The 20,220-nt window shown below is 42.6% G+C and overlaps 2 long non-coding RNA genes across 2 annotated transcripts in view; one reads left to right on the top strand and one right to left on the bottom strand.

Annotated features, from left to right (window-relative positions):
- Positions 1–9,906, top strand: part of LOC126990708 (uncharacterized) — a 12,834-nt gene extending 2,928 nt beyond the window's left edge. Inside the window, exon 2 of the long non-coding RNA XR_007744663.1 lies at positions 9,707–9,906. This is a non-coding gene — a long non-coding RNA (uncharacterized LOC126990708). The remainder of the gene's footprint in view (positions 1–9,706) is intronic.
- The window catches only part of LOC126990707 (uncharacterized), a 40,437-nt gene continuing 29,831 nt past the window's right edge, over positions 9,615–20,220 (bottom strand). The window contains exons 9-12 of the long non-coding RNA XR_007744662.1: positions 19,727–19,794; positions 17,681–17,816; positions 15,831–15,930; positions 9,615–9,798 (exon numbers count right to left, since the gene is read on the bottom strand). This is a non-coding gene — a long non-coding RNA (uncharacterized LOC126990707). The remainder of the gene's footprint in view (positions 9,799–15,830; positions 15,931–17,680; positions 17,817–19,726; positions 19,795–20,220) is intronic.

Here is a 20,220-nt window from a genome sequence, read left to right as displayed (position 1 = left end):
ATGAGCTTCAGCTTCTTGTATATTTGTCACTGACAGGTAGAATTGCGTGTCGTCAGCATACAATTTAAATTTCACTCCATACCTCTCGAGTACCACAGACAAATCCGCAGTATACAAACAAAACAGCACCGGCCCCAATACGCTCCCTTGCGGAACTCCTCTCCTCAAAGGCAATGAGTCTGAAAACTCATCTCCTATCTGTACACAATAGGTTCGACCTTCTAGGTAGCTCTTGAGATATGAGAGAGCACTACGTTCAATACCATTATGTTCACAAATTTCCAATAGCGTATCGTGCACCACTGTATCAAACGCCGCACTCAAGTCCAATAAAAGCAACAATCCACATTCTCCTCCATCCATAAGCACACGCATGTCACTCACAACAGTGCACAGAGCTGTCTCAGTGGAATATAAATTACGATATGCCGACTGATTGTCATGAATCGCACCAACCTTGTTCAGGTGGTCTGTCAGCTGTATAAGAAGAACACTTTCCAAAACTTTAGACTGAAATGTCAAGTTCGACACAGGGCGAAACGAAGAAAGCAACTGTGGGTCTAGATCTCCCTTCAATATAGGCTTAATAATGGCCTGCTTTTCTGAGTTAGGGAACACTCCTTCAGATATACGTGTTCACCATCTTTGTCATAATAGTTATCAGCCTGCCGAAATTCACGTTGCCATCAAATATGCTAATTGGCATTGGATCATTAGCACAATGGGTGTATTTTGCTCTCCTTATCACATCCTTAACAGTTGACTCAGTAACAGTTTGAAACACAGTTAATTTCACTTCTGGTTCAGAGATGTGTTCATTCCCAGACACAACGCTATCACTACGACTGAATGCCGAAACAATTCTTCTTATCTTGTTCTCGAAAAACTGTAGAAATTCATTAGCTAACTCACTGTCAACATATCCTTCTGGCAATTTCTGTTTCTTCTTATTTCCGGTCAGATCATCCAGTATCTTGTAAAGTTTATGTATATTTGGTCCAGCCTGTTCAGTTCTCTCTTTATAAAAATTACGTTTTCTTATCTCAATGAGCCTTTTGACATAGTTGCGTGCCCGAGTAAATTCCACTCTACGTTCCTCAGTCCGGTGCCTTCGCCACAGCCTCTCCTTCCTTTTTTTGATAGTTTTCGCTCTTCTGATCTCTTCATTGTACCATGGGGCATTATCTTTCACTTCTATTCTCTTCTCTACTGCAGGACACATATTTTCGTATTCCTCTTTCATCACAGCATTGTAAATACTATATAAACATAGATGACACTCAATTACTGACCCATGATTACATAATTCACCATAGCGTTCCATAATTCTGTCACACATCTGTTTTAATAACGTGTCACAGTTCAAATTCCTTGTAGAACGAAAGTTAATTTGCTTAAACTGTTTTCTGTTGAGTTTCAAGGATATACTAAAAGACAAATTTATGTACCGGGGAAAGGGAGCATAAGTCATCCACATGAAGCTCACGTACCAGTTCACCTGATCTATCAATCAACACCAAATCAATGATATGTCCACAAATCGATGTAGGTCGATCCACAACATTGGCGAGATTGAACACTGATATCATATCAATAAAATGTTGCACATAGCGAGCCTCAGGATCATCCAGCCAAAGATTGAAATCACCCCACACTATAATATTCATGGACACCATATCAATAGTTTCTAAGTATAGTCCAAACTCCTCTATAAACAAGCTGAGGCTAGTAGATGGTGGCCTGTACACTGTTATAATTGTCAGTTTATTCCCATTTGTGTCACACTCAACTTGCAACAGTTCGAAGCTGTTATAAGATGGGGGCTCACACTTCTTTACTTTCTTCATAGCATTGGAGACGAACAACCCCACACCACCCCCACGACCGTCTCTCCTTGAATTGTGCAAGAAAGAATGAGTCACAGGAGTCATTTCCTTCATCACTGCAGAGTCAAAGTCCGTCAGCCAAGTCTCAGTAATAGCATAAAAATCAAGTTGTTGACTATTGATAATTTCCCTTATTTCAAAAGTCTTGTTTCTTGCCGACTGCACATTCAATAGTCCACACTTAATCCTTTGCATATCAGAAGCCATGGTCAGTGCTGAGTCTAATCCTATTTATTTCGGCGGCAAAAATAGGACAAGATAGACTGCTCACTCCGTGATCATCCCGACGTTTTGCCATATTGCAGTTCAAGCACTTCCTCACATCAGACCGACATGTGCGCCCCTCATGTTCACCAGCACACTTGTAACAATGAGGAGCCTGACCGTTGGCCTTGGCCTGGCAATTCCCCATCTTGTGGCCAAACTTCAAGCAGTGGTAGCACATCAATGCATGGTAGCAATCACGCACCTGATACACACCCCACTTCATCTTTAAATTGTCATTTTTCCTATGAATGAAAGCACGAACCTCTGGATCACATTTCAGCACATAGTGAACAGTCCCTCCAGCAGCAGGTTTATGGAAGATAACACTCATCTTATCCTTCACTCCATCAATCATGCTCAGATCATTTCTCTCAATAACTGTCTCAATGATTGAATCACCATCCTCCACCTGAGCAACATTGCAGATCATAATCTTTGGGTTCAGACGCCTCCCACATGAAACATTCAGATTATCAACACCGTGCAACTTATTCTGTGCCTCAGTTCGACTCTCCTCAGACTCAAAGTTCATCACAATGTTTCCCTTCCATGTGAGCTTCGAATCCAGTATCTGAACATCAGACAAAACCTCCTCTACTTTTTTCTTCATATCAACCGCTTTCTCATTACCTCCCGCCTTAAGAATAAGCAAGTTCTTGTTTTTCTGTCCTTCTTTCCTCTTCCTGCCTCTTGACACTACCTCTGCCCACCGTGCACCGCCACCATCATCATCAATCTCACGACCGGTTTGAGCTGAAACCGCCTCTTCAACTGCCGTTGTTACCCCTGCAGCCAAAACAGGCAATGCTGCCTCCACACTTGCCCGAAGGTTCGCTCCCTGCATCTCATTCATCCTTTGTTGCAATTTAGTCAATTCCATTTTTAAATCTTTCATACCAACAACCAAGTTAGTAACAAGATCATAATCTTTTGAAGAGGTAGGGAAACCTCCGCCTTGGCCGGTCGTGACGTCATCAGCCCCCCGACCTCGTGCCTGACTATCATCCCCTCCACTCAGTAGTTTCGCCACTTCTTCATATCCCTCAGTTCTACTTTCCACGCAAATTTCACACGTATATGTGATTCTTGAAGTGAAATATTTCACAGCTATATGTATCGGCAGTCCAGTACACTTAACATGAAACAAGCTACCACACTGATCACACTTCACTGCCGCAGTTTCCATCCGAGTTAAACACTTTCCACATTTCTGGTCTATCAATTTCACTAATTTACTTTGAAGTAAATTTTCCATACTTTCATATGCCAGATGGCTCTTGGGATAAGACGCAACCGAGGAGCAACACGCGAGCACATCCTCCCCTCACGAACGCTGGAGTGAGACCACACACACACACACACACACCACACACACACACACACACACACACACACCACACACACACACACACACACACACACACACACACACACACACACACACACACACACACACACACACACACACACACACACACACACACACACACACACACACACACACACACACACACACCACACACACACACACCACACACACACACACCACACACACGCACACACACTGTTCATTACTTTTACTGTCTTATGCTTTCCGTACACACACCATTTCCCATGTTAAAATATTTTAAAGAGAAAAAGATATGTAAGTGTTGTGGGGTGATCAAAAATATGGAAAGCTTGTGCAACCTCCAACCCACGGGCCAGAGACGGAACTCATGGTCCGTCACCCTGCTTGATATGTGTATAACAATCTGGCCCGCAACTTTGTGTAATGAGGAGCAGAAGGCAAGGTACCGCACCTCTTCTTCCGTGAAATTATACTCTCTTCTCTCAAATACATTAAGCATGTAAAACGCATCGTTGCCATGTTTGGCAATGTTGTGAACAACTCTTTTCAAAAATGAAATATACAAAGTCTCACATACGCTCCCAGCTGGTGACCACCTCATCAGTCAATCCAGACATTGAGTCACCTCTCCGTGGCACCAACCATCCCACTAATATGATAAAACTGTTGTCTGCACTCACTGATGTGCATGGTTTTCAATAAATTTCTTGTAATCTAGTCAATGTGTGCCTGATAATTATCTATAAAGTTTTTGTACAGTCACTTTTGGGTTCTCCTTGGCACTCCAGTGCACCTAGAAGCTGTCTCTACCCCTGCCTGGCACTGTGAAGCTTGCCGACCCCTGCCCTAGAGGATTGTGTGTGTGTGTGTGTGTGTGTGTGAGAGAGAGAGAGAGGTTTTCAGGAGTAGACTAACCATAGTTTTTGTATATAGTGAGATAATCTACTCAACCAAGATGGTTCATAATGGAAGACTAATGCAATAGAGTGTCACTGACTGCTATATGTAAGTGCCAAGTGATATAGGGTATTAATATAGCTGTGACGTTTAGTGTAACATGGTGTGAAGGGTGTGGCCTGATGGTGTGTGGGCTCTGGTGTGGCTGGGTGCGCTATGTGGTTTGATGTTCCTGGCTGTGATGGGGGATGTGGTGTGATGTGTGGTGTGCTAGGATCTATTATGAGGTGTGGTGTGATGTTGCTGGTGTGGCTTATCATGATCTGATATGGGGTGTGGTGTGGCTTGACTGGGTGGTGTAGATATGGGGTGTGGTGTGGCTGGGTGTGATGCAGTGTGGTGTGGTTTATCATGGTCTGATATGGGGTGTGGTGTGGCCTGACTGGGTGGTGTAGATATGGGGTGTGGTGTGGCTGGGTGTGATGCAGTGTGGTGTGGTTTATCACGGTCTGATATGGGGTGTGGTGTGGCCTGACTGGGTGGTGTAGATATGGGGTGTGGTGTGGCCTGACTGGGTGGTGTAGATATGGGGTGTGGTGTGGCCTGACTGGGTGGTGTAGATATGGGGTGTGGTGTGGCTGGGTGTGATTTATCATGATCTGATATGGGGTGTGGTGTGGCTTGACTGGGTGGTATAGATATGGGGTGTGGTGTGGCTGGGTGTGATGCAGTGTGGTGTGGTTTATCACGGTCTGATATGGGGTGTGGTGTGGCCTGACTGGGTGGTGTAGATATGGGGTGTGGTGTGGCTGGGTGTGGCAGGTCTGATGTGGGGTGTGGTGTTTAGCATGGCTGGATCTGATGGGTGGTGTGGCGTGGCTAAGGCATTAACCCGGTGGTAGCTGCGGGGATCATGGTTCTTAAAGGCCGCTCCCTCTAAGCGAGAATAATGAGAAAAAATCATCTCACACAAACCATTTCATAATATGTGTCAATGCATTTGTGATCAGTTTACGCATCATCTATTTAGGGGGATTTATATCATGGCAAGAATTTGGCCCATCGCTGGTACGTGGTAAAGCCACAAATTTGGCCCGTTGCTGCTACCGGGTTAATAGATAGCAAAGGCACAGCTGCTGGCCATGTAGCTGTGCCCCGGTATGGCGTTAAGCCTCATCCACCTGATTTGGTTTGTCCGGGCTTTGTTTACAATGTTATTTATATTTTTATTAAAGTAAGTGATGACGTACGTATGTATGTATGTATATAACTAGAATGTCAACAATCCCTCCGCTTATTCTTTTGACCTGTTCCACTTTGCATCGCTTTTTAGGTCCTCCTTGGTACTTCTTCACACTTAGTTACTCAGTCATAGTTAAAATTTGGCTTCTGTCATGTGCAAATCAGGATGGGACAAACCAAATCAGGGGCGAGACTCAACGCCACACTGGGACCACCAGGTAGACATGGCCACCTCAAACAGGCAGGCAGGGTGAAGCTCCCTTAGATACACTCACCAAAACCTTCTCCAACACTGTAAGCATCCCAGCCATTCTGAGATACACAGACCAACAATTGTGAGACACTTCTCCCTGTGTAGAACGTGTTAGCCCTGTGTACTCATACTCAACGAAGGAGTGAGGTGCCAGTGACTCAGGATCACATGTGCACTGATGAGCCTTGACGCTTGATCTAGATAATGCATTGCTCATATTCTGTGCTGGAAATATATCGTTGACGTAAGCGTACTATAATAATTGGTTGGGGTGATAATTCTTCACCACAAGGGTGGTTGTTCGTCTACAAGATGCCATTCTGGTGCTAACTAACTCAGCTCTGAGTCACTGACAAAAGGTCATCAATGCATTACATAAATTATTGACAATTATTATGAGACTGTGGTGTGGATTCAATTATTATGTAAGCCACTCCACTCAGGACATTGATCGCTATTCTTGGACTCTTCAGACTCTCACATCAGTTATTCTTAAATGCTAAAAAAAAAGGCAAAATGTGTTCTCAGGAGTATTTCTTGAGTTAATGATACAGAGTCTTGTCAGACTCCCACCAGGGTCAAGATACCACCCATGGAAAAGCCCACAACTCCTACTAAAGCCATGATGAATGTGTGTGTGCTTGGGGACCATTGTCAGGCAGTTTAAATGCTGTGGCTGACCTCATTCCTATTCAGTTGAGGGAATGATAGTGCCAGGTGGTAGTTTAGAAGCATAATTGCCAGTAAAATTATACAGAATTATATGCCAGAATTAATACGTAAACCACATACTGCATCATTATGGTTACATATATACAATATATGAGGATGGGAAGTATTTATTTGGTAATGAGGGTATGCACCCCTATGGTAATTACTCTGTTAAGTCTGCTTTGAGGCCTGTCACTAGTGGAGCCTGTGGCCACATATCTGCAGACCCATTCATCGTGCTACGTTAGAGATGGACACACCAATTGGCTGTGCTATTTGGCGATAACTGAGGCCTTCACCATTAAAGATAATGATGACTTTGCGCCTGTCTTGTGGGGTCTGCATTGACACTAATTTCATCATGAATTAGGCTGGTATACTCTTTCACTTCTCACATCAGCTATTTCTAAAGGTCAAAGAGGGAGTCAGTCAGGTTCCAGTGAGTGTTCTTTAGGTTCATGCTACTGAGGAAGGGTCAAACTAGCACCAGGGTCGTAAAACTACCCCTGGAAATGTTCAAAACTCCCACGAAAGCCTTACCAAATCTGTGTTTTTAGGTTCATGATACAGAGGAAGGATCAGACTACCACCAGGGTCACACAACTACCCCTGGAAATAAACAAAACCCCCATGAAAGCCTTGCCAAATGTGTGTTTTTAGTTCACGGTACAGAATAAGGATCAAACAGCTATAGTATAATAATTTCAAATAGTCCTTTTGGGCATTTGATTCAGATTCCCTTCCTCTCCTATCTTATCTATAGGCAACATATGAGAGGGAAAAATAGGTGTTGGGACTGTGTGGCAGAGCAGAGGGAGGAAAGGACCCAAGGAAGTAAATGCAAAATGGACTATTTGAAATGGTTTGACTATAGGCCCTTCCAGGCAGACGTCGCAACCCACGGTGGCATTAGGGACTGATATGTATGGGACTGTGCATTGTGGTTCACTGAGGGTTTTCGTGACTCCCTACTATCACACTGACACTTTTCCCTCCCCCGTAAACCTGAGTTTGCTTCGTTGTGTTATCTTGGAATGGTGTGGTGTCGCTGGCAGACACAGACACCGACACCATGGAAAGAGCTCTTGCCCGGGGAGAAGCAAGGCGCACAGGTTTATCCATGGCCTTAAAAGATCTCCCTTGTAACCACCTTATTGTATAGCAGGTTGGACCAATCCTAAAGGACTCAGACGGCAGTGAACACATAAAACTCCAAACGTATGATGTAAGTGTTTTGCCTAAACGAACAACACTGAGGATACTGAGACTATCGCTGGTCACACCGAAAAGGTTTAGGCCAAAGGCTCAGAGGCTCCACGTTCATTTCAGTCTGGGGATAAGTGAAAATTTTTTGGCCAGGGGCAGTTTACTCAAAAAACATGCATTTGACACGGCTTTCATAAGATTTCTGGTTACTTTCAGGGGTAGTTTTATGACCCTGGTGGTAGTTTGACCCTTCTTCTGTACCATGAACCTATGTAAAACAAATTTGACATGGTTTTTGTAGGATTTAGGGCATTTCCAGGGCTAATTTGATGACCCTGGTGATAGCGTGACCCTTCTTCTGAACCGTGAACCTCAGAAACACACATTTGACATGGTTTTCGTAGGAGTTTAGGGCATTTCCAGGGCTAATTTAATGACCCTGGTGGTAATGTGACCATTTTTCTGTACCATGAACTTACAATAACACTCTGTAGAACTTCACTCATCTTCTCGGCTTTTGGAAACAGTTGATGAGATAGGCGGAAACATGTATGAATACTGACCTAGGCTTGTATTGAGTTACGGTAGCCCCCTGTTAGTCAGTTAGCTAGTTAATTAGTTCATCCATTAGTTAATTAGTTTATTGAGTCATTAGTTAGTAAGCAGTCATCGCATGTAGTTAATCAATTAGTTCATTTATTAGTTCATTCATTAGTTAATTAGTTTATTGAGTCATTAGTTAGTTAGTAAGCAGTCATCACACGTAGTTAATCAATTAGCTCATTCATTAGTTAGTTATATATTGGTGTGTGAAGGCAGTGCCGTGATTAATAATTATATAGGCCTGCACGTCCCAGCAGAGGTCAGAATAATCCACATAACAATAATCTTTCTGTATTATGTTCTCATCACTAATTTCCTTGTAATTTCATTGATTTTTTTCCTCTCGTTAACAAGGGTCTTTATACTGTACCTTATGGGGTCGGCCGGGCTGTGGTGACTCTTCCCTCCTGCTGTTCATCCTTCCTCCCTTCTACTGCCATTTCTGCCCCTTCCTCTCCCTCGTATCTTATTTTTCCTCCTCCTGATAGATATTCCTTCTCTTGTCTTCCTCTATATCTTTGTCTCTTCCCTTTTACTTCTCTTCATTTCATATTCTCCTCCTCCTCACTTTCTCTCCTCTCTATACATATAATCGTTCCATGTTATGACCATCAATGCATTCCTCCTCAGTGTGTCCTGATAAGAGGGATTAAATGACCAATTATTCAGTAAATTATGGGTTAAGTTTCCCTCCCAGAACACATTTCAAGACTTCCGAACCTTGCTTATAATATATACAAGGTCCCTTATGCCCCTCTCGGCTGGACTCTGGGTAATATTGGCTTTGGTCTCAGATTATGACGTCTTTTGTTAGATTTCTCCTTCGTTTTTGTATACAATATACATGGATGTTTTCAATTCAGTTTCATTAATTATTCTGTCCTCATTATTTCTACATCTGTTCCTCTTGGCTTTTGTGCTCACTTAGACCATCCCTTCATCTTGGCTTTTGAATTGTCTGCTAATGTTGCCCTGTCTTTATATTAATTGTTTTATATGCTTAATATATTTTCTGTTACATAGCTTGAATATTCCAGAAATTCATCTAAAATATGCCTCTTTTGGCCAGAAATAAGCAAAAAATAGTAGGAAATTTTAACCTTAAATTTGTCCCTAAGTCAATTATACTTCAAAGCCTCTCCGGAGAAAGATTGCAAACTGTTCGGGTGTTTTATAATTTAAAAAAAAAAAAAAAATCTTAGGGTCTATGTTTATTGAGAGCAAAGTCAAAACAGAGTACATTTCCTCCAAGACAAGGCCGATTCATCTTGTCGTTCTCTCCCCCTCCAGAGCATGTGGTGTGTGCTGGGATGCCTTGCAGGAGATCACGCTGGGATACGAAGCCGCCCCTCAAGAGATGGAGTCCATTCAGCTGTTCAATTCTGCCGAGGGAAAAGAATCATTCAACTCTGAAGACTGCCATGGATTCTTATGTATTAGCTAGCGAGATGTGAACTTTCTATCTCGTGAAAATAAAGTTCAGGGACGTATCTTGTGTTTTATTTTACAAATAACCATTGTGCTAAATCTCCGGACGCCAGAAGAAAAGTATAATGGACTTAGTACAGATTTTCAAGCTATTTTTACTGCTAGTTATGGCAAATTTTGTTCATTTTAAAGCCAATTTTCATATATTTTTTGTCTAAAACTGAATTTTTTGTTATTTTGATCATTTTAAAATTTAAGCAAGGAGAAACTAATTTAAACCACAAAAAACAACATATTATAATATAAGTATAACAAACTAATACAAGGAAAGAAACATTAGAAATATAAGCTTATGAGAGAGGAAGATGAACAACTTTTTAAGAGGAGAGAATGACGAGAGATTGCATACATAGGTCAAAATAGTTAAGCAACGGAAATGAAGGGAACACAAGAACATTAAACAAGACCTAAATCAGACGTCTATAAAAATAAGAGAACTCGAGAGAGGCAGTTGTTTTATCATAGAGCAGCAACGTGTTGACAGCAGTGTTAGGAAGGCAGAGACTAGATTTAGTGGTAACAAAGGCACATGTAACCAAAGCATGCTCAGAAAGGCGCCAAGGAGCAAGGAGGCACCACTGGGAAGGTGAACTGAGACTATGCTATACATCTATACAACTGCCCTGACTGGTTCAGGCTGCATTGAGATTGACATGACAGTTGGTACGGAATGGATGATATTTAATTAGTATGTACGGTAGAGGCCAATATTATTAAATGAATCGGGTTTTCAAGGATGGTTCTCCAGTTCAAGGTGCAGAAGCCATGCAAAATTATCACTGGGATCACAAAACAGTCTAAGAAGCTGAGCACCTTCTATGAGCGGCCAAATACGTCCATATATTAGGTAGCACATATTTCCCTCAGCACCAGGAGGAGATTGGTTCCCTGCATGGTACAGAGGAAAATGAAGCAGTACTGTGGGTGTGAAGGTTTTAAACCCACTGTATACATCACATCCAGGGCTAGTTTTAGAACCCCGGTGGTAGTGTGACCCCTTCAATGTACCCTGAACATGAAGAAACCCACATCTGACAAGGCTTTGGTAGAGGTTTTGGGCATTTTCAAAGATAGTTTTAAGACCCTGGTGGTAGTGTGACCCTTCCTCTGTACCCTGAACCTGAGAAATATAATTAAAAAGGCTTTCACAGGGCATTTTCAGGGGTAGTTTTATGCTTTACAATTGTTATCCTCAAGATTCAGCTCATGAGTGGACTTGTGCAAACCCTTCTGTTAGATTTTGGGTCAGTAACCTTTCTTTCTTTCCCTTTCTTAGTTGTTTCCTTTTCTCCTTTGTCTCACAGTTTGTTTGCTGGTGATTCCCTTCTCCTGTCCCCCCAATACAGGGCATCTAGTGAGCATGCAGCCGTCAACACCACCATCTCCGGAGTCTCCTGATCTGATTGGGTATATTTTAGCACCTCCCTGCACTGTGCTTGCCTGACAATGAGGCCAACAAGGAAGGAATGGAGAAGGAGAAAGCTGCTGCTGGGAGGGATTTTAGTGGTTCATGGTACAGAGGAAGGGTCACACTACCGCCAGGGTCATAAAACTACCCATGCACAGGCCCACAACTCTTACAGAAAGTCTTGGCAAATGTATGTTCATGGTCCAGAGCAACAGTTACACTACCACTAAGGTCACTAAACTACCCCAGGAAATGCCTGAAACTCCTATGTGAGCCTTGTTAAATGTGTTTCTGGGTTCATGGTACTGAAGAAGGGTCACAATACCACCAGGGTCACTAAACTACCCCAGGAAATGCCTGAAACTCCTATGTGAGCCTTGTTAAATGTGTTTCTTGGGTTCATGGTACAGAAGAAGGGTCACAATACCACCAGGGTCATCAAATTACCCCTGGAAATGCCTGAAAATCCTGTGTGAACCTTTTTTAATGTGTTTCTTAGGTTCATGGTACAGAAGAAGGGTTACACTACCACAAGGGTTGTCCAACTACCCTTGGAAATGGCAGAAACTACTATGAAAACCTTGTCCAATGTGTGTTTCTTAGATTCATGGTACAGAACAACAGTTAAACTATCACCAGAGTCACTAACCCCTGGAAAGACTTGGAAAGACACAAAACTCAAAGCTTTGTAAAATGTGTGTGTTTGGGTGGTGGTATAATAATAATATTGACGTCTCAGAATGTACAGCAGAGAATAATGGGACAATATTTTCCTTATACATTAAAGTCAAATAATCTGAACTGCAGTGGACCACAGCACTCACAGCGGCCAAGCATGTCCATATATTTTACTATTTTGCATGTTACATTTTAGTGTAGCTGTTCACTAAACTGTCATTTGACACAACTTAGACAGATAACTCACAAAATTATTTAAATTTTATTTAGTTCATCATTTAAATCAATCTGTTTGTTGACTGCATTGCACTCTACAAGAAAAGATTAACCAATATTATACTTATTTGATTTTTTTCCTCTCTCTCTCTCTCTCTCTCTCTCTCTCTCTCTCTCTCTCTCTCTCTCTCTCTCTCTCTCTCTCTCTCTCTCTCTCTCTCTCTCTCTCTCTCTCTCTCTCTCTCTCTCTCTCTCTCTCTCTCTGACAATCCCTTCTTTGTTGCGTCCCCACTTTCTCTCTCTCTCTCTCTCTCTCTCTCTCTCTCTCTCTCTCTCTCTCTCTCTCTCTCTCTCTCTCTCTCTCTCTCTCTCTCTCTCTCTCTCTCTCTCTCTCTCTCTCTCTCTCTCTCTCTTCTCTCCTTCCTTTTTTTTCTTCCTCTCTCTCTCTCTCTGACATTCTCTCCTTCCATTCCTTTTACTTTTCTTCCTCTCTCTCTCTCTCTCTCTCTCTCTCTCTCTCTCTCTCTCTCTCTCTCTCTCTCTCTCTCTCTCTCTCTCTCTCTCTCTCTCTCTCTCTCTCTCTCTCTTTCTCTCTCTCTCTGACATTCTCTCCTTCCCTTCCTTTTACTTTGTGGTCCTACCTCTCTCTCTCTCTCTCTGTCGCTCTCTCTCTCTCTCTCTCTCTCTCTCTCTCTCTCTCTCTCTCTCTCTCTCTCTCTTTCTGACATTCTCTCCTTCCATTCCTTTAACTTTTTCTTCCTTCCTCTCTCTCTCTCTCTCTCTCTCTCTCTCTCTCTCTCTCTCTCTCTCTCTCTCTCTCTCTCTCTCTCTCTCTCTCTCTCTCTCTCTCTCTCTCTCTCTCTCTCTCTCTCTCTCTGACATTCTCTCCTTCCATTCCTTTTACTTTTTCTTCCTCTCTCTCTCTCTCTCTCTCTCTCTCTCTCTCTCTCTCTCTCTCTCTCTCTCTCTCTCTCTCTCTCTCTCTCTCTCTCTCTCTCTCTCTCTCTCTCTCTCTCTCTCTCTCTCTCTCTCTCTCTCTCTGACATTCTCTCCTTCCATTCCTTTTACTTTTCTTCCTTCCTCTCTCTCTCTCTCTCTCTCTCTCTCTCTCTCTCTCTCTCTCTCTCTCTCTCTCTCTCTCTCTCTCTCTCTCTCTCTCTCTCTCTCTCTCTCTCTTTCTGACATTCTCTCCTTCCATTCCTTTTACTTTTTCTTCCTTCCTCTCTCTCTCTCTCTCTCTCTCTCTCTCTCTCTCTCTCTCTCTCTCTCTCTCTCTCTCTCTCTCTCTCTCTCTCTCTCTCTCTCTCTCTCTCTCTCTCTCTCTCTCTCTCTCTCTCTCTCTCTCTGACATTCTCTCCTTCCATTCCTTTTTCTTTTTCTTACTTCCTTCCTCTCTCTCTCTCTCTCTCTCTCTCTCTCTCTCTCTCTCTCTCTCTCTCTCTCTCTCTCTCTCTCTCTCTCTCTCTCTCTCTCTCTCTCTCTCTCTCTCTCTCTCTCTCTCTCTCTCTCTGACATTCTCTCCTTCCATTCCTTTTACTTTTTCTTCCTTCCTCTCTCTCTCTCTCTCTCTCTCTCTCTCTCTCTCTCTCTCTCTCTCTCTCTCTCTCTCTCTCTCTCTCTCTCTCTCTCTCTCTCTCTCTCTCTCTCATTCTATATATTTCTCCAAATTTATCAATCAATATCTATTTTTTCTCTCTCTGTGGGTAAAACTACTTCTTTTTAGAGCAGCATTACCCAAGTCTACCCTGAACAGTACACTTCGGTAATACCCCAATGCACCCAACATTAACATTGAGTACCATGCAGGTAATACTGGCCTGCCTTGTGATATTCTAGAGGTAATATATGGGTGCATTGTGGTAATATTACAATACATATGGGCATAAGAAGCAATATTGGGGTACCTTAGTAGCATCAGATCCTAATATTACCCCAATGATAACCAGCATTAATATTAACATGGACTCCTACAGAGATAATATTGGATACACTGGGCTGCTCTGTGATATTCTAGAGGTAATATTGTGTACCACTGGGGTAATATTACAATACATATGAGCATAATAAGAGGCAATATTGGGGCACCTTAGTAACATCAGAGCAATACTGGAATACTCTGGTGTTATGCTGGGTTCATTGGGATATTGTTGAGGTAATACTGGGGTGTATTTGGGTAATATTGGGATAAATTTGGGAATTAGAGGTAATATTGGGGCACACTAGGGTAATATCAGAGTAATACTGGAATACTCTAGTGTTATGCTGGGTTCATTGAGATATTGTTGAGGTAATACTGAAGTGTATTTGGGTAATATTGGGATAAATTTGGGAATTAGAGGTAATATTGGGGCACACTAGGGTAATATCAGAGCAATACTGGAATACTCTGGTGTAATACTTGCTCCACTAGGATATTGGTGAGGTAATACTGCGGTATTTCAGGGTAATTTTGGAGCAATATTGAAGTAATATTTGGTCACCTTGGGGGTACTACTGAGCTACACTGCTGTAATATTGCATTCACTAGAGCATCACAGAGGTAATACTGGGACACCTTGAGGTAATTTTGAGGGTAATACTGGGTGCACTTTGGTATCAGAGGTAATATTGGGATGAAAATGGGGTAACAGGCATCCTAGAGGTAATATTGGGGTATTACTGGGGCACACTGGGTAATATTTGGGTCCACTGAGGCATCATCCTTCAGGTAATATTGGGGTATTACTGGGGCACACTGGGGTAATATTTGGGTCCACTGAGGCATCATCCTTCAGGTAATATTGGGGTATTACTGGGGCACACTGGGGTAATATTTGAGTGGTGTATTCCAGCAAAACACTCCACATATATACATGACATTTTATTCAAATTTCATCTCAATCTTTTTTTTTCTTTACATTTATTTTTCCTTCCCAGTTCTTCGGCCTCTCTCTCTCTCTCTCTCTCTCTCTCTCTCTCTCTCTCTCTCTCTCTCTCTCTCTCTCTCTCTCTCTCTCTCTCTCTCTCTCTCTCTCTCTCTCTCTCTCTCTCTCTCTCTCTCTCTCTCTCTCTCTCTCTCTCTCTCTCTCTCTCTCTCTCTCTCAGTTTCCTTTCCAGCTCTTCTATCTCCACTGTAGAAGATGGTCACTGTTCTGCCCCTAAACCTGTCCACAGTGGTGTCCCTCTGTTCTATCCCCCACTCTCTGTTGTTCGTTAATGATCTTTCTTCCCCAAAAAACTGTCCTAACCACCCCTATGCTAATGCCTCCACTGTGCATTACTCAGCATGTTTTAGCAGACCCCAGACCCTCCCTATAGGCACTACAAGACCCTGGACTGAAGGCTGTGGAATGGTTAACCTCAGAACTTGCTCATCCATCTATGCTATCAAAGGGCAGGGAAGACAGACAGCCCCCCTCCTCTTCCTCCTTCCTCTCTTTAATCACGCCCAGATTTATCCTTATTAACCCCCAGGCCCCTCTCACCCATACCTGTAAGCATCTATCCATCCATACAAGAGCCAGGAAGGAAGGAAGGAAGGAAGGAAGGAGGGAAGAAAGGAAGGAAGGAAGGAAGGAAGGAAAGAAGGAAGGAGGGAAGGAAGGAAGGAAGGAAGGAAGAAAAGACAAAATATTTAACACTCACCATTGGTTTGATGTCTGCCATATTACAAGTCCTTCCTCTTCTTCTTCCTCCTCTTCTCTCTCTGTGTGTTTTCTTCTTCTTCTTCTTCTTCTTCTTCTGCCTGTGTAAACAATAGAGATAGTAATAAATTCATGAAAAGAAAAAAAATAGCAAATAAAAAAGGAGAAAAAATCATATTGAAAGAAGAAAAATCAGATGAACACCTTTATGGATTTATTTTTATTTATTTTATTTATGTATTTTTGTGTTTGTTTGTTTGTTGGTTGGGAAGCACAAGCGACACAAGAGGGATTTTTTTTATTTAATTCAATTTGTTTACTTTTTTTTTATTCAGAGTCAAGCTTGAGAGAGAGAGATGTGTGTGTGTGTGTGTGTGTGTGTGTGTGTGTGTGTGTGTGTGTGTGTGTGTGTGCATGTGTATGTGTATCTCTTTACAAGTTGCCCTAAACATGCTTTCCCCTTTCATTTGTCCCTTCCTCTCCTTCCCCTCCCATTCCTTTCCTCCTCTCCCCACTGGCCTTTCTCCCCTCCCTTCTCCACCAGAAACTCCTCCCAGTCTCCCAGTAATAGTAGTAGTAGTAGTAGTAGTAGTAGTTGTGTGTTGAGGATTAGTGGGTTTATACACCCACATGACCCTATCACCAAAATCAAATGTCAGATTCTCTGCTTCTTTCATGGTACGCTGGGTCCTATTTTTTTTTTTTTTTTCAGTCAAAAGTGTAAGGGTAAAACAAGGAAACAATAAAGAAAAAAGCCCACTAGGCACTGCTCCTAAAAAAGCATTCAGAGGAGTGGCCAAAAGAGAGGTCAATTTCAGGAGGAGAGGTGTCCTGATACTCTCCTCTTGAAAGAGTGCAAGTCGTACGCAGGAGGAAATACAGACGAAGGAAGATTGTTCCAGTTTACCAGCATGAGGGATGAAAGAGTGAAGATGCTGCTTAAATCTTGCATAAGGGATTTGGACAGTATAGGGATGAAAGAGTGAAGATGCTGCTTAAGTCTTGCATAAGGGATTTGGACAGGATAGGGATGAAAGAGTGAAAATGCTGCTTAAATCTTGCACAAGGGATTTGGACAGTATAGGGATGAAAGAGTGAAAATGCTGCTTAAATCTTGCACAAGGGATTTGGACAGTATAGGGATGAAAGAGTGAAAATGCTGCTTAAATCTTGCATAAGGGATTTTGTTATGATTGACGTTGAGATTTACCTTCAGTGTTCTGAGACACACACATTAAAGAATAAAGATGTCAATAAATTAATTTGTATCAGTAGAAGTTGGTGCCTTACTAAACATGCATAGGATTTGGATAGGAGAAAGTGAGGTCATTCTTTGTTGATTTATACCATAAGGTGCTGGCTGTCATGTGTTTGAAGGTATACCCTTAACTTAACCTAACAAAACCCCAAACAGTTACTATAGGTCTTGACTCAGAGAATTCATATATGCTTCCTTACTAATGAGGCTTTCTATACAACGAAATGAGGTCATTCTTCATTGAATTATACTATAAGGTGATAGCTATCCTGTGTTTGAGGATACCCTAAACTTAACTTAACATAACCTAACAAAACCAAAACAAACACTAAAGACCTTGACTCTTGTTGATTTATACCATAAGGTGCTGGCTATCATGTGTCTGAAGATACCCTAAACTTAACCCAACATAGCCTAACAAAACCCCAAACAGTTACTACAGGTCTTGACTCAGAAAACTCATCTATGCTTCCTTACTAATGAGACTTTCTATACAACAAAGTGAGGTCATTCTTTATGAATTCATACCCTAAGTTCCCGCCTATCCTGTGTTTTAAGATACCCTAAACTTAACGTAACCTAACCAGTCCCACCTTAAGATGAAGCTGTTGGGTGTGAGTGGCAAAGTCTGGGCTGGAGTGAAGCAGGTGATGAGGGAGTTGTATCTGCCTGAAGCCCTATAGGAGAGCGTCTGGCTTCCCTCAACGCCCTGGGTCACCAAACACCCACCTGCAAACCATGACAGTGATTACAAGGAGTCCTGGCGGGGTATTCTCAGGCCGGGAAAACAAGTGGGGGTACAGAAGACTCAACTGGCGGAGTGAGTGAGTGAGTGAGGGTTGGCAGCTGGAGTGAGAGAGGAGGAGGTGGAGGCAGAGGGACAACAGGAAATTCAGGTAACGCCAGGCACCGCTTACTGCAGGAGTACTAGGCTGTAATGTAATCTCTCTCTCTCTCTCTCTCTCTCTCTCTCTCTCTCTCTCTCTCTCTCTCTCTCTCTCTCTCTCTCTCTCTCTCTCTCTCTCTCTCTCTCTCTCTCTCTTGTTATATTCTTTTATTCTTTGTTTCATCTCTCTCTCTCTCTCTCTCTCTCTCTCTCTCTCTCTCTCTCTCTCTCTCTCTCTCTCTCTCTCTCTCTCTCTCTCTCTCTCTGTTGTTCTCTTTTCTCTCTGTTTTTCTCTCTCTCTCTCTCTCTCTCTCTCTCTCTCTCTCTCTCTCTCTCTCTCTCTCTCTCTCTCTCTCTCTCTCTCTCTCTCTCTCTCTCTCTCTCTCTCTCTCTCTAGCTGTGACCAACCCGCACATGAGCTTAGTATGGCTCTTTTCCTGTATTTCACAACTAGGTAAACACACACACACACACACACACACACACACACACACACACACACACACACACACAAGGCTCTTTGTGTCGTCAACTCCCTCCCTCCTGCTACTGACAGTCTCCTGCCTCTGGGCATGGAATAAAAAAAGGGTACAAACATTTATAACCTGGTCTTTGGTATGCATTATTTCTCAGTGAATTTAAGGTATTTTTAACAGTTATAATATGGATGTTTGAAAAGCCTCTCCTAGAACTTGCCGGGACTGTTTTGTGATGGTGGTGATGGTTTTACACAGCCTCGGTGCCAAGAAATGGAGAGTTACACATGAAAATCTGGATAATCTATTCTGTGGCCTTGAAAATAGTTATATAGGAGCTAGAGACGCTTATAAATATGGACCATGAACTGTCTTGTGATGGTGGTGATAGTTTTACACGACCTCGGTGCCAAGAAATGGAGAACCACCCATCAAAACCCAGTTCATCTACTCTGTGGCGTTGGGAAACGGTCATATGGCCTCAGAGGTGTAGTAAACGCAAACGATACAATCAGATTTACATTTAAATGCTTATAAATTGTGTTTTTAACTTGAAATTTAACTTTGAGAGTAAGAGAAGCCAACTCCATCATTCCAGAAAATGGCAAGCGTGTTTTTAAGAGGAGTGGGCCAGGCAGCCTGTGCCTTCAACACAGAAACACCTTGGATCTCTTCACATTTCATTCCTCTTTCCATCATAATAAGAGACAATGGCACTATGTAACGTTCCTAAGACCATAATTACTTTTTCTCTGCTTTTTCTGAGTGGTTAAGGTGTTTGCTAGAATTGAAAGTATATGGCTATTTTTTCAGGTGAGCTGTGCTGGTCTGGGAATGAAACGGACTATAATAATTATATAGTGAGAATAATCTTTTGTTTGTGTGTTGTACTGTTCTGGTAAGTGTGGAGTGAGTTTACCTGTATTTCCTGAGCCAGTGCTTGGTGTGGCCTGCCTGTCCCTTAGGGGAGGTGACCTGACCCACACCACGCCACACCACCTCACACACACACACACACACACACACACACTACAAACAAAAGGAATGTTCAATGAAACAATACCAGACGAGGGGGACAGACGGAGGAGTGTGGAAAGTAACAGGAAGAAGACGGAGCTGTACATGGAAAAAAAAATGGAGCGTGTAATGTGATAGGAAGAAGACGGAGGTGTACATGGGAAAAAAAGAAGGCAAGGAATTTATCACAAAAGAAACTATTGTAGGAATAAACTGAACACAAGAAGGAACAAGGAAATTAATGATAAATGAACACTCACCAGTCACTCCTGTGTACCACCCTCCTCCCCCTCCTCCTCTTGTTGTTGTTGTTGTTGTTGTTCTCGTCCTGCAACAAATCAGGTTAGGAATTAATGGACTGTGTAAACATTGATCCTTGGTGCCATAACAATAGTACATTCAGTTCACATCCTAACGTCAAAACAGCACCATTAAAACCCTGAGCCTGAGCCCTGCTGTAACATGGCTAAGTCCTTCCCTGCCATGTTACCCTCACTCTTGTAACATATCCCAGCACACTTATCAACAGCTGGGAGGCCTTGGCTATTTCCTCCTGCCTAGGACTTGAACGCCTTAAGGGCATCATAGTGAGGGCTGAATAATAGGAAGAGAAAATGTCTATTATTTCCCCAAAAAAGTGTACTAGTTTTTTTCTGCAACAAGATGATGCTATTGATAATGTAATACCTATCAAACTGTATTTTAAGTTCCCAAAAACCAGTAGAATGGGGAGGGAGGGAGGGAGGGAGGGACA

The sequence above is a fragment of the Eriocheir sinensis genome, unplaced genomic scaffold (assembly GCF_024679095.1).
Source record: "Eriocheir sinensis breed Jianghai 21 unplaced genomic scaffold, ASM2467909v1 Scaffold192, whole genome shotgun sequence".
Taxonomy (NCBI): Eukaryota; Metazoa; Arthropoda; class Malacostraca; order Decapoda; family Varunidae; genus Eriocheir; species Eriocheir sinensis.
The sequence above is the reverse complement of the archived record's forward strand: the minus strand, read 5'-3'. Positions and strand labels throughout refer to the sequence as shown.